The sequence below is a fragment of the Arvicanthis niloticus genome, chromosome 20 (assembly GCF_011762505.2).
Source record: "Arvicanthis niloticus isolate mArvNil1 chromosome 20, mArvNil1.pat.X, whole genome shotgun sequence".
Lineage (NCBI taxonomy): Eukaryota > Metazoa > Chordata > Mammalia > Rodentia > Muridae > Arvicanthis > Arvicanthis niloticus.
The window spans coordinates 19424656-19440793 of NC_047677.1; positions in this window are offsets into that span (position 1 = coordinate 19424656).

The window sequence follows — 16138 nt, forward strand, 5'->3', positions numbered from 1 at the left end:
GTTTTTAAAAAATTATGTTTAAGGTCTTTGATTCAATAAGATTACTAAGTAATCTTTATTATCATGGAAAAAGTTGTAGTAAGACTTTGTAAACTATCACAAGAAAGGCCGTGTATGTGAACTAGTGGTAATTCTGCTGATAGGACATTCATTTTCCTATCAGAACACTTCGAGTCTATAAGGCCACAGAGATGAAGCTGATTCATATGTGACATGCTCAAATGGGCTCCTACTCCACTTAAAAAGATGCATGCTTCACAACCAGAGAACTGAAGAGATCTACTTTGCATTCTTTTATGGAGTATCGAGTATACTAAGTCCTTGAACATAATTTTTAAAAACATGAAAAAAAATGTGTAATTGAATTTAGAACCACAAAGTATTAGTTGTGTAATTTCATCATTACTTGATCATGTACTTTTTTATTTTTAAAATTTTTAATTGTTTATTTATTTATTTGTATTCCAAATGTTGTTCCCCTTCCTGGTTTCCCCTCCGCAAATGCCCCGTTCCCTCCCATCTCCTCTTTGCCTCTATGAGGGTGCTCCTCCACCCACTCACTCATTCCCACCTCACCGCTCTAGCGTCCCCCTATGCTGGGGCATTGAGCCTCCACAGGGCCAAGGGCCTCCCCTCCCATTGATGCCAGATAAGGCCATCCCCTGATACAAGTGTATCTGGAACATGAATTCCTCCATATATACTCTTTGGTTGGTGGTTTAGAGCAAAGTAACTAATTGTCCCTCCACCTGCTCCAGTATCTGAGATATAGGGAGTCACAGAAGTTAAATCATCAGCAATCACAGTGATAAGATATAGAGTTGCTCTTCATATATTAGTTTCATCATTGGTTTTGGCAAACAGAAATTCCAAGAAATAGCGTTTGCTTTCTCCATGCAGAACTAACATTCAGCTTTCCCATGTGGTCCCAGAAAGGAAACCACACTTCAATAATACTTTTCTACATGGACTGTGTCAGATGTACCTTTGCTTGATGTTCACAGCTTCCTTCTGGTGTGTTTACACAGACCCTTCTCTTAGATGGAAATAAAAGCCAGTGAAGAAGGACTGAACCCTTTGCTCAAGGTCACACAACAAACATCACACCTTCCCTCTGTGTTATTTGTCACATGCCAGGCAGTTCTACTTTCAACTTGTTTCCTCAAGGCAGACCAATTCAGAGCCAGAAGTAGGACTGTGCCATTTACGAAATGCAATGTCTTCATTAAACAGATCTGTGGTCTGGGTACCAACAGGTGTACATTTTGTTAATCAGACACACACAGGCTGAGTGTGAAGAGGCAAGTTAATATACCTCAAACCAAAGATTTCTTTGCTTTTATGCTAGGTAGGCTTTTTATTGATTTTTTTACTTTCATTAATTACTTTCATTAATTATTTTATTCATTTACATTTCTTTTTTTTTTTTTTTTTTTTTGTTTTGTTTTGTTTTGTTTTGTTTTTCGAGACAGGGTTTCTCTGTGTAGTCCTGGCTGTCCTGGAACTCACTCTGTAGACCAGGCTGGCCTTGAACTCAGAAATCCACCTGCCTCTGCCTCCCAAGTGCTGGGATTAAAGGCGTGTGCCACCACCGCCCCTTCATTTACATTTCAAATAATATCCCCCTTCCAGGTATCCCCTCCACAAACTCCCCAATCTGTTCCCCTTCCCCTTTTGCCTCGATGAGGATGCCCCTCCACTCTCTTACCCATTCCCATCTCACCACTCCAGCATACCCCTATGCTGGGACATCAAGCCTTTGCAGGACCAAGGGCCTTCCCTCCCAATGATGTCAGATAAGGCCATCCTCTGCTACAGATGTAGCTGGAGCCATGAATCTGTCCATGTACACTCTTTGGTTGGTGGTTTAGTTCCATGAAGTTCTGGGGAGGGACACAGAGTCTGGATAGTTGATATTGATCTTCCTCTGGGGTTGCAAACCCCTTCAGCTCCTTTAGGTTTTTTTTTGTTTTTTTGTTTTTTGTTTTTTTTAAGCAGGCAGGAATAATAATTTCTTTATTAATCTATTCAACATTTGTAAATTTTTGATTTATGACTGTGGGGGCTTGCCAAAATTTATACTAGCTGTACTTTAGAAGTTATTTGTATTTTTGCTAGGTTATCCTTCCAAAAGAATTTTTCTCAATGACTGGATGTTCACTTTGATCAGCCAGCATAAGGCTTGGCAGAGGTAGAAGATGAACTGCACAGTAGGAATTTCACATCACTCATGTTTACCCATTCTATTTCATTGTTCTTATTCTTTCCTCTAACATAAGACAAATATCAAATCCGCTGTTTCTTGCAAAGCTTTAAGTGTTCAAATGATTGTTCTTGGCGGTGTTGCTGTTTCTTCGTTTTCTAGTTTTTTTTTTTTTTTTTTTTTTTTTTTAGCTTTTGGCATATAGATAAAAAAATGACATTTGAGAACAGGCATTTAAAAATGTTACAGAAGGAAAGTAAGAAGCAATCTCTGTCGACCTAAGACTAGGACTTCTGCATGGAAGGAAGAGGATAGTATTTGGGGGTTGCTAAAGCACCTTCTTGCATTTCCAGCTGACTGGAATTTTTACGTAAGAGACTGCTTGTCACTCTCAATTATGGGTTACACATGTCATGCTTTATGTTTGTGTGCAGTTGAAAAGCTCCTGGTTGGAACATTTGGGAGTATTTAATAATAATTCATTGAAAACATAAAGAGCAAATCTTTCATAATGGATGATCAATAAATAATCATTAGTTTGCTGTCTAGGAAGAATTTCTCCTGAGTAAAGTGAGATATCAGGAACAGAGGAGTATTTTCTACTTCAAGAACAGAATTCTGGACCTAAAGAGATGGTTCAGAAGTTAAGAGCACTTACTGTTCTTCCTTAAATCTGCATTTGGATCCCAGCATCTTCTGTAACTCCTGCCTCAATGTGCTCTTCTGACTTTGGTGGTACCTGTATTCAGGTGGTGCACATAAACACACACACATACAAACTTGAGATTGAGACAAATGGTAAAATCCCAATTCAGCAATCCGATTACTATACTTTACTGAAAGTCAGACTGTGTAGAAAGAGTCTGATGGAGCTAGTTTGGTGCATTGGATCATGGGTTTTAGTAAACTTATTTTGTACTTGTTCTTGCAGTTTTCACTGAACAAAACTGGTATTGTATTTATGGAAAACTATAACTTCTCTAAACTATGGGACAAATAAAGAGGTCAAGAGATTTCAGAACAACAGCACAAAGGTATAAATGGACAGAACCTGAAATCTATAACTGATATGATATGCAAGAGATGGAAGGGAAGGGCTGCACTCTGGGAAAATGTTTAGGAATTACATTAGGATTTCCCTGGTGCTCAGAAAATATATCAGGAGCAGTAAAAGTGATCAGGCTATGTTAGGGAGTAGTAAGCCTCACACTAGTGTGATTTTTAGCTTTGATTGAAATCCTGAAAGGATCTAGACCCTGAAAAGAAGATTTTTGTGCATGTAGATGAGGATTGTTCAGATTAGGCTCATTGATGTAAGAAGACACACTTGCAAGAGCTATTTTTCAGGAAAAAGAATTTCAGGTCTTTTATAGACAGTTTCCTTCAGGTCATGTGTCTGAAATATGTACAGTCTTCAACAAAAGAAACTTACCTTCAAGGCCTAAGGCAACCATTGATAATGGCAATAGTCTACATTGTTTTGGGAGTCTCTTGTACTCCCCTGATCATCAGCACAAAGGTAGATTTCCTATACCTAGCACTGGAAATTTTATTAGATAAACTACAACTTAATCGATTTATCATTATAATCTTGAGGCATAATTTTATTTTATACATATAGTATATACTGTATATTATATATATGTATATTATTATTCCCTATGGCTTTGACAGACATCCATAGTATTATTTATTCCCCCTTTCTTCCTCTCCCTCTGTATTGCTCATTCTCATCTGCCTATCCAGTTAAAGCCACCACCTAGTTTTCATATTGCAACTTCCCCTTTTGTAACATCTCTGTACTATTATTCCCCTGTCCATATTTTCTTCTTTACTTCATATAAAATATAAGATAGATACAAGATATAAAAGATATAAGAAGATATAATAGATATAAGATATAAGATGATATAAGATAGATATGATATAAAATATAAGACATGATATAAGATAATAATACAAATAAAACTAAATCTACCATTAGCTATACCACTCCTTAACATATGCTCAGTAGATTTATCATCCTAGCCCAAAGATACTTACTTGATCAGCCATGTTCATTGTTATTTTATTTATAATACATAGAGTATGAAAATAATTTAACTGTCCTTCAACTTATTTGTTGATAATAAAAATGTGGTGCATGTACATAATTGAGTCTATAAAAAAAAGTGAAATCACAAACTTTGTAGGTAAATGGATAGAACTAAAATATATATATAGTGAATGAAGTAACTCAGAACTAGAAAGACAAATGTCACATTTTGTCTCCTACTTGTAATTCCAAGTTCAGAATCTTTAGATATGAGCATATAACTTAGAGAAGCCTCAGATTCCAAAAAATATAAAATGGGACCAAAAAAGAGAGAGAAGCCCTAGGAGAGGAAATCATGCCTAGTGTTGTAAACCTAGCTGGCAATGTCATGGACACCAGAGGAGAATGAACCATTACCACTTTTCTGAACCATTCTAATCCCCCACTTCATTCTTAATACTCACCGATATATCCACAGATCAGTGTAGCTCTTTCCCCTCATCAAAGAAGCTTCTTTTTGCAGCAGAGACTATTACAGAAATCCAGAACTGCCCAAGTTACAGAGAACTGGCCTTGGGTACAAACCAGAGAACCAGGCTGTCTGCTATGCGATAGTGTCTTCTGTATATGACAGGAAGATGATATTCATAGAATCTTGACAACAAAGACCAGGATAATTGCAACCAAAAACCAGGTGTCACACTAACATAAATAGTTTAAATATCATAATACCTTACAACAAGTTGTAGGGCCAGAGGTAATTAATGGCACTGGGAGAGGAGAATCAGTTTTCTCCAGGAATGAGACCCTGATAGATTAATCTCAAGTGATCAAGTGGTAAACTCTAAACATATGTATGTATAAATGACACTTATTGAAATCAATAGATTACTCACATACACACACACATACACACACACACACACCCACACATAGAAATATAACAGTGTAACAATGGAAGAAGAAGTCATGAATTTGAGAGGGAATGACAAGACATGGGAGTCAAGGAGGGGTATAAATGATATAACTACAGTATACATATATAAAAGATATATGATATGTACACACATGAATATGTGAAATTTATTTTAAATAAAAATACAAATATGTCAAATGTTAATGGTTTTAAAAATATCCTACATTTCCATTAATCAGTAGACAGGTGAAATAGCTTTAGGTAGATTAGGAAACATGAATTTCAGAGAGTAAATGTTGTAAAGGACAAAACAACACTTCTAAATGTTAAAAACTTTAATGCACCAAAAATTTATTACTACAAATCTAGATGATAATGTACCAGTATCAGTAATTTAAAGTTTATGAAGTAACTGACAGAACTGGTAGGTAAAATGGAAAAATTGACAATTATACTTAGAGTTTTTAGGGCTGTCAATATTGAAATAGCAAGTATGCAGAAAATCAGTAAAGATACAGAAGCTTTGAACACCAATGTCAATGGCTTGACATAATTGGTATTTATAATGAATCCTTCTATAAGCAGCAGAATACTAATTGTTTTTTATTGAAAATGGAACCCTTTGAAGATGGATTGATTCCAATGTCATCTTTAGACCTCAATGAATTTAAAATAGTTAAATATATTCTTTGATCAAACAGAATTAAATTAATAATCAATAATAGATTGACATCTCAGAAAATCCATAAATATTCGAAAACATAATAACCCACTTACGGATACACAAACTGGCCAAAGAAGAAATTCTAAAGGAAACAAAAACATCATATCAGCACACAAAAGTGCTTACAAAAGTCTGTTTAGCAAGGATAGCATAAGTAGTGGTCAGGAAGGGGCTGATGGCTACACACTCAGAGAAGTTGAAGGTATTTAAGCTAGTGTAGTCTGCTTTGAAAGCTAAAAATAAAATAAATTATATTTAACAAAAGCAGAGTATTGATAATTATAGAAGTATAATAATTGATACATATAAGATGAAAAATAAAATTTAAAATATTCTATATCCTAAAGATAAAATGATACAAACAGCACAGAAAGTCATTGAAAATCAATGGCAGACTAATCAGGAAAGTAAATATAGGTCAGAAATGACCATATGTAAAAGAGAGCTGGTGCTGACTGTTACAGGTTCTCAAATAATAAGAAGAATAGATTGAAAACTGGAGAGTAATAAATGTGAGATCTCAGATTGAAAAAAATGTGAAATGGCAAGTTCAAGTGCTATCCTGTTCATCACAGTTTACTCAACTATTCAATATGAAATCCAATAAGCTTACCACTTTGGTTTTCAAGAAAGACACCTTCAGCTGCTTTAAATAAACCTTCTCATATGTAAGACAATCCACTTACCCATTTCTAATAGCCTCTCCATATCTGTTATGAGATGGTGAGCTATTTCATTGCAGAGACTCATAAGCAGAAGTGTTTCATGTATAGGTGTTACCTTGCATTTAGGTTTTAGAAAATTTTAGTCAAAATGGTAAGGATGGAGTATGTGAGCAACTGGTATCTAACTAAGCAATAATTTATTTGATTGAAAACACAAAGCCCATTTGAGATTTCCACAGAGTTTCACACTCCTAAGGATTCTAACTTCTTATACTAAAAGAAACAAAGTTCCTTACATATTTGGCAGCTGGCTGTTGAAATGTCATTGCTAACCAGTTCAGCATGCTGTACAACTTGTTAGGAAAGCTTGCTGCTGCTTAGTCATGTGTTTCTGTGTAAAAGCCCCACAGGTAACGAGCCAGAGCAATTAGGTAAATTCTGTTCGAGATGGGATTGAGCCTTTTGGATATTTTGAAACATGCCTAAATGCCTGTCAAAGTGCATTCGTTGACTCTGTAGTTACAGATAAGATGCTGCCACTGGCAATGCTCCCCATGCTTAAAAAATGGCAGCAAAGGCCCACTTATCTCTCACTAAGTCTTGCCAGTAGAAAGGTTACTGAAGGAGGTAGCAAAGTGATATTCAGAAGCCCACTATTCAACAACACATCATAGATACCTCTGTATTTATTTTACTATATGCACCTCTTATGTTTATTAAAGTTAGATTCATGTTGAATTAACTGTAGTTCTTCATATGTGATACAAAAACGAATTATTAGTAACAATGTGGAATATTTTGAAAACTCTCAGTAAAGTTCATGTAAATTGCATAAGACATTCTACCAGCAAGAATAAAACTAGGCATACTTAACAGTCTATACAGAAAACTCACCAGGACATGTTCTAGATTGTTTAATAATGAAAACTGAAATTAACAGACATTACAATTATATGCCTGATATTATCTCCCCTTAATCAAATTTAGTTAAACAGTATGTGGTACATTTAAAAATATACTTTAAATAATCACGAATTATTCACGGTACAAAATTTAAAACATATTGAATAGTATGAAGCAATAAAATATGTTACTCTCACCAAAAAAGAAAAGAAAAGCAAAAAAGAAGTTACTGGGACTAAGTGCTGCTTTTAAATATAAGAAATTAGGAACACCTTGTAACATAAGAATTTAAGACGTAAGGGACAATAGGCATACAGCAGTAGAAGCCAATGACTGAGCAAAGGACACTTTCACAGGATATAAAACACTCAATCAGCACATAATTTATTACAAGTAAAAGATTTTGGTGCTCAGAAAATATCAGTAAGCTTGCTACATGTATAAGCAGACTAATTTTGAAAATGGTAGACAAGTAAATAGTATCAAGAAAGGAGAGAATTGAGCACAGACCCACACTATGGAGGAAAGAACAATAAACGAATAAGATGAACATTTTAATCCCGTGCACTTGAAAACCAGGATGAAGTGGACAGAAACCCTGAAGGGCACACGTTAGAAGCACACCGCAGAGGAAGCATCTTGTGAACAGAGACTGTAAGCGTGAAATGGGGCCTTGCTTTTTAAAGACTTTCTAAAGAGAAATCCCCAAGTCCAGGGCAATACAACAACAAAAGGATGTCTTTTCAATAAGTATTAAATTTCATAGGTATAACTGAAGGGGATCAACTTGAATTATGACCCTTACTTCATCATAAATATTAATGCTAGGACCTAGGTAAAATATTAAGGTAAAACATTAAGGCCTACATGGAATATTAAAGTCTAAGTAAAATGTTAAGTTATTAACAAGAAACTTACTTATGTTTCTGCTGTTACTAGGGATCTTTCTAATGCCAAAATTAATTGCATACTCTGTTATATTCTGTGCCCTTGGAAAACAATCATGATAGAAACTAGTAGAACTGCTTTGTAGAGTTATCCATAATAAACTTAGACCTGAACCAACCTTCCAACAGCACTTTCTGCACCTATATACGAGCTTTTATGGTTTAAGCTTCCCGTAACATAAGAACTGGAACATAAGAAAGACACCTGCACCAATATAAGAAACTACTTTTTAAGAGACTTCCATTTTTAGTAGTGGTAAAGTAGAAGTTAAGTTCCCAAGATCTCCTTGGGAACTAACAACCTGCTTGACAGAAAGAGACACACACTTGGGTAACTAATATCATCTTTGTTGGCAAGTTAACGTATGAATGCTAAAGTCCCCTGCCACAGGTAAATACCCTAACTGGTGGAATCAGGATAAATGTACAACAAAGAAACCATTCCTAAGAAAATCCTCTAGTCCTAAATCCTGATTAGTGAAATAGCTTGGCACAGATGTATGTGTATTTGGGGTTAAAAACCCTGTAGGATCTTAACTTAAGGTCATGTTTCAGTTCCCAAATCTGGACTGTGACCCTGGCTGACAACTCCTGGAGCTCATGCTCAAACTATCCCTGACTTACTGAGATCGGTGTTCCTGTGGTTTGTAATGTGATCCCTGGACCACAACAATTAATTTTACTTTATAATAATCTTATTGTAAAAATAAAAATTTATAAAGTGACTACTATGAGATGAGATAAAAAATTTTATTGGATATAAAAGTCACAAACAAGAAAATAAATTTAACTGTCAAAGTGAATTTCCGAATTCCTGAAACTGTTCTTCGGGATACACTTATGAAGACAATTAAAAGGCATGCCTCGTATTGGAAGAAAATAATTGTATACTATCTAATAAAAAACACATAAAAGGGATCCTTATATCTCAGCATCAAATATGATCAGCTTGAGCACAAATTTGAAGATTGTTTACACAGTAAGATGAACAAGTATCTTGAAATAACAGAATAGTACTACTCAAAAAAGCATAAATTATCAAAACATGAAATAGAATTTATGATTCTGACCTTCATTTTGTCAAGTGAAAAACAAAATTAAAAACTAGATATAAAAATGCCACATTCTATAGAGTTCCACTGATTTGAGATTCTGAATGAAGACTATAGTGATGGAAGGTAGATTAGAAGTAGGCATGGTGGAGGGACAGATAGACAGAAACATACATTTAGAAAATGAGAATGTACCATAAAATTATTTGGGTGGCAGCAAAATTGGTACATGATGCTATCAATGTTTAATACATGTTTCAAGTAGTGAATATAAGTTTATATCTTCCAGCAGTTTTGTTTATAAAAGTTGTACACATTGTTAATGATTTAGTTTACAGTAATTAAAATGTAACATTGGAAAAAAAGAACCTTCATTTTTCTTCACCTGTAAAAAAGTAGCTATAACTTTTCAATAGTATTAAATTGAAATATATAGCTCTAAATTATAGAATATATAATATTACCATAATTTTTCAATCAAATGATTTTGAGTTTGTCATCTATGTAATTAATCAAATATAACTGAACCAAAGTACTTATAGTTCATATTTAGATGAGGAAAAAGCCAAATTGCATAACTTATTTTTCAAAAATATTTTTTCTAATTTGTGATTATCTCTAGAATGATGTAATTATGAAACACTCACTAAAATACAAACATAGGCAACAATATAGAAACTAGATAGAAATGTGATTATAAGTTAATTAAACACAGCAAGAAAGGATTACATCACCAAGGTCACCTGTTCTTGATGCATGCATGGTTCTCCATGGCTGCTACATCTCTCCTTTTCCTAGCTCCTTCTCTTCCTTCTCTTCTTCTTCTCCTTTGCTCCTCCCACATTAGCACCTCTCCCCCCAAATTACAAAGCTTATTGTAAAATGTAGAGGGCAAAATATCCAGCTACATATCATCCTTCTTGTTATAATTAAAAAAAACTCTTTTCTTCAAAATATAAATAGAATACAACTATATCAATTTGTAACAATAAGGTAAAAGATAGACCTAATACCCAGTCCAATATATTGTAAATAAAAAGACTATTGTCATCTATCTTAACTTAACAGACCTGTGCCTGGTCTGTACCTGGCTTATGTCTTGGCTTTAGGATGAATGCCATCTAAAAACCATCCTCTCAAATCTGTTCTCTCAAAGTAAATAGCCTGGGCTGGCTATGAGACTATAAGTCTTCAGCCTCATCAGAAATCCAGAATGACTGAATTAATTGAAAATATGGGAAGCACAAAGCATAGCTTCTAAAACTTAGCCAATTTATAGAGACCAATGAACACCTAAACAGTACCTATATTTCAAAATGATGGAGGATCTGGTCTTCAGCCTTCTGGCCCAGGATCATCTGACAGACCTATAATGCAGAATATTGAAGGGCTGATCACTCTGTCTTGGCAGATATAATCAGCTGACTATTCCGCAAGTGTGTCCTTTTCTGGACAGTATTTTGTCTGTAGATGAAAAGAGGCAATTCTTGCCTAGTGGCTGTCTCACCACAACTGGAGTAATTCTAAAGATGCTCAATCTCTTTTTAGAATCCAAGACAGGGAAGCTATCAGGAACAGACAGTTCTCCAATCAAATGACCCTTAATACAGAAATGTTTGTAATGTCAATTCTGTGGACTTCTGACATTTTTGAAAACCAACTACCTATGTAAAGCAATCTGGACTGTTGTCCATTAACTCCTCTCAGCTATTTCTAATTAAAATCTAGAAAACACCTTAAGAATAAACTCAGACCATGAATTTGTTATAGGCCCTTAACTCACAGGCTAACCATCTCAGATCAGTTTAAAAAAAGTTATAGAAGGACTGGGTCTAAGCCTTGGACCCACCAATTTTGAATTAATAGAAGAAATTATACTAATGAAACCCTTGAATATGCATCAAAATAAATTTTGTACCATTTAAGAAATTATAACTTCAGCTTAGTAACAATTATACAGATAACTACCAATAGATTATGGCTATGTAATCAATTCTATCTCTTCCTCCCTGTTCCAACAAAACCATTACTTTTCCCTAGAAAGACAGCCTAATATTAATCGCCTCAATCCCCAAGCCCAGAAAATTGGATCTCTGACTCTTCATTAACTTCTTCAAGCTGAATGTGGGCATTAAGATATTAGAAGAGGAGAGGGGGAAGGATAAATTGATAAGCCTTCAATGTCTGTGTCTTCACTGGATCTAGCTGGAAGTCCAGGATGTCAAGGGTTCAAGCAGGTTAGGTCAGCTTGTTTGACAGGAGATATACCAAGGCTGTGTATTCTGTAATATGCAATTCTCAAAACAAATTTTAGTATCAAGATCATTTTTGTTTGATTCTCTGGAATCTAGTCTTCTGGAATCTAGTCATCTTCTGGAGGTCTGCCTCTGTCATGTCTAATCCATATAATTATGGGAGATATAAATACCTTAATCATTTCTTCTGAAAACACACAGATAAAACGTTTTTCCCAAATCATAATATCCTTGAGCCAGTAACCAGAAAAACCTTTATCTTGACCTCTTTCCCAGAGGAAAACTATAACAACAAGACTGAAAAATCACACCCATTGAAATTTAAATCAATTGATTTAAATTAAATTAAATTGATTTAATTAATTGAAAATTAAATCAATTTAAGACAAATGAAGTAAATAAAGTACTGTATGTGCTTATTCTTAGGCCTTTCCTAATTTGCCAAGCAGGAAATAAACCCAGAATTCCTGTGGGGCCCACATTAGAACCTGAGTCTCCTGTGAGACAATATAACTTTATATCATACACTATCTTACTGATCAGCTCTCTACCCTGAACAGCTTTTTATTTATACCATCTATCTGTTTGGTTCTCTGTCTAGAGCAGCCTCTAGTTTTTATTTATACATTGTACCCTCTACCTGGAGTCAATGACAATTTTTTCTAAGTTTTAAACCGTAGGTGAAATTTCCCACTTGATTTGGGCAAACCTATTTATAAATCCTTTCTAAAAGCAAATAAACTCTATATTGTGACTTTACACTTGAATCAGTAACTGCTCCACAACAGAGACTTATTTATTTGGCTCTCTGACTGCAACAGCCTGCAATTTCTCTCAGCAGGGACCTGCCTGCAGCAGTTTTTTTGTTTACAGTTCCCATGCTAAGAATCATGTGACTTGTCTCAGTGCTACTTACTCACCTAAAAAAAAAAAAAAGAAAGAAAAAAAAATGCAACTTTTACTCTCAGGTGAAACAGACTTAAATTTCTAGTGAATTTGTGCCCCATATTGGGTGCCACTTATTGATGATAATATCTAAAATGATGCCACCCAATCTAGCTTGTTCTTGTGGGGCTGCCATGTTCCCAACTAGTCAAGGCCTGAGGCCATGAGCAGGGGCATGCTCTTGCCTCTGCTCTGCTCAGGCCTGCCAGAAGCACCAGCACTGGCACCCATGAGATGCCAGTGTGGTAGCTAGATAAACCCACCACGCCATCTCCACAAAGTTTGGTTGAACCCCAGACAATACCTGCCACCCAAGTGATACCTGGTAGAAATGAGACTCTAAAGCTTTATTATCCAAATATTTTATATATATTTAGAAATGCTCAATTAACAATTTGCCCACACAATTTGAGTTGTTACCCAATACTTAACCTTAGATAATATCTGTTACCCAGGACTGTTCTTGATGCATGTGTGGTTCTCCATGGCTGCTTCATCTCTCCTTTTCCTAGCTCCTTCTCTTCCTTATCCTCTTCCTCTCCTTCACTCCTCCTGTATTAGCTCCTTCCAAATTACCAAGCTTTATTGTAAAATGTAGAAGGCAAAATATTCTGCTACAAAGAGATGGCTCAGTGGCTGAGAACACTTAACTTTTCTACCAGAGGCCCCAGGTTTGTTTACAAGAGCCAATATTATAAAGCTTACGACTACCTACAACTCCAGTTCTAGGAGATTAGCATTCTCCAACCTCTCTAAGCATCTGCACTTATGTCAGGAACATCAACTCTTATAGGCAAAACACTAATCAGACAAAAACAAACAAACAAATAAATCCAAGTCTGTCTTACTTGGCTTTGTCATTGTTGGATTTATTTATTTATTTATTTATTTATTTATTTACTTATTTTTTTTATTTTACTTAAATCACACTAATGTGTAGATTAACGAGTAGCAGCTAGAACTGGAACTAGAGAAATCCACAAAGTCTGCACAGTATAGCACCACAGCTTAGTAAAGCTGCAATAAAACCAACATTCAAGAGTAGTCTGTTTCAAGAGCTGGTCAAACTCATAGGAAGTGAAATAGACTGTTCTCTTATGTGTTTGTAGAGATATTGAGGAGGCTGGGCAATCATGACAAAGTTTATGGGAAGTTTTGGTAATGAGATATAAATTAGAGTATAAAAATTTGATTGTTTGACTGTAAAACCCCTAGAACAGTGGTTCTCAACCTTCTCAATGCTGTGACCTTTTAATGTTGTAGCAACCCCCAGCCATTACTTTCACTGACACTCCATAGCTGTGCTTACAGAACCCAATAAAAGGGTCATTTGATCCTTCAAAGTGGTCACGAATCACAGGTTGAGAATTGCTTCTCTAAAAGAATCTGCTTGGTGGAAAGAATGACCAGTTATCCAAGTTTCCCACTTACCATATCTCACTTATCATATCTCACTTATTCAAAGTGCAATATGTATGAGGAAAGTGAGACAGTCTGACCGTCTTACCCTGTAGCTCTATTTTCTTGACTCTTACTAAAATACATCTTTTATTCAAATGCTAATATTATGATATATCTACACATTCCTCTTTGTTTCTAGATGAACCCATTTTATGGTCATTTTATCAATCTTCTCAATCCTTTGTTAGGAAGTTATGAAAAACAATTTCTATAAAAGAGTCATACTAAACCTCAGATGGTTATTATACCACTTCAGTTCTTATAAATTTAGTATATTCATTCAGTAAATAACTATGTATCCAGCATCAGTACAGGTGATAGAGTATACAATGGAGTAAACTGAGATCCTAGTTATGGTACTAAGGAAGGGATGATAAATATGCCATGAAGAGTCAACTAGAAGAATACTGTGAAGCTGAAGCACTTCCTTGATTAATTCTTCACATTACAGTATTTTACTCACAATAGGTATTAAATGTTTTACTATAGATACTTAAGGAAATTTAAAAGATTTGTAAGGATTAGGAATACTATCATATTTAAGAAAACTATAGCTAGTATTGAACTATAAAACTTGACCTACTCTAACATTTATTCAAAGTGCAATATGTATATACCAAAAAAATGAATTTATATTTCATTCCAAATATATGTGAGCCAAGAAACATGCTATAAATAGAATGATAATTATCACATTGCACCAATTTAAATTCAAAACACTTACAGAAGTGCCTTCACAGCTTTAAAGCTGTGTTTGGGGATGAAACACCTAAGGAAAATGCTGCAGAGTGTAGCTGTACTGTGTGCTATTCTTTAGTCTTTCTGTGCTATAGATAGATTGCAAAAGTGTTTGCAAATAGAAAGGCTGCTGTGCCATGCTGATTTATCCAGAAAACAGGATTCATTTTAACCAAGCATTCCTTTAGCCCAGGGACAACCCAGGTATCAAGAGATTACATTGCTAAAATATTGCTAAAATCACAGGGTTCTATTACTCTAGGACAGGTGAAAATACTCCATCAGCAACTACAGGAAAAAACAATAAAGAATCCATCACTGTGTATCCTGGGGGACCTCATAAGTCACCAGCCAATTCCTATTCACTTTCTTAAATATCCTTCATGGTTTAGCATTTGGCATCCTCAAAGAAAGCAAGATTATTGAGAAACTGGTGAGCTGCTATATGGAGCTTACAAAGCAGAAGAGAGAAGGAAAGATCTTATTTCTCCTTTATTTCTAGAAGGGGAAGCATAGAGGGTTGGTTTTTAAGATCTGACTGAGTTTATTGAAACATCTTAAAATTTTTTTCTCCTTCAATTCTAGATAAAATATACTGTGAATACACTATTTCCAGCATGTTATTTGTTCTTTAATAATTTAATGCAATGTTATTTTGATCCTATTCATCTCTCCTCCCATTTAGCCAGATCCAGTTGTCTTATCCAACATACCCAGATGTGTGTCTTTTCCCCCCTCCTTCAAATATAGTCTGTGCTGTCCATATACTTTTTAATATGTGACCCTCACTTTTGCTCAACCCATAAGGAAGGGCTAACACCATTAAAGAAAACTGTTCTTCTACAAGCAGTATTAACTGCCTACATCTCCTTAGTTAGAGCCTGGGAATTATTCATCCATACCTCTCCTCTTCATACTGGAATATTTTCTGGCCTGAACTGTGCAGGTCTTGGGTATACTATCTCAACTGCTGTGATTATATCCATGCAACTACCTTACTGTGTCCTGAAATGACCGTCTCCTTATGGTCATCTGCTGTTTATGGTCCGTACTACACATTCTACTATGATGATCCCTGAGCATTGGGAGGTAAGGTGTTATAAAATTGTCCTGGGTTAGGCCTGAACACTCCAGTCTCTTATTCTCTGGATCTTGATAAGTATGGGTCCTGGTGTTAATTGTCACCTACTGTGAAAAGAATTTTGTTTGAAGAGGGTTGAGAGTGCAAGTCAGCTTAGCAGTAAGTCAATATACTACAGTAGTAGTAATAGGTTGTCCCCTGAGGGCTTTGACC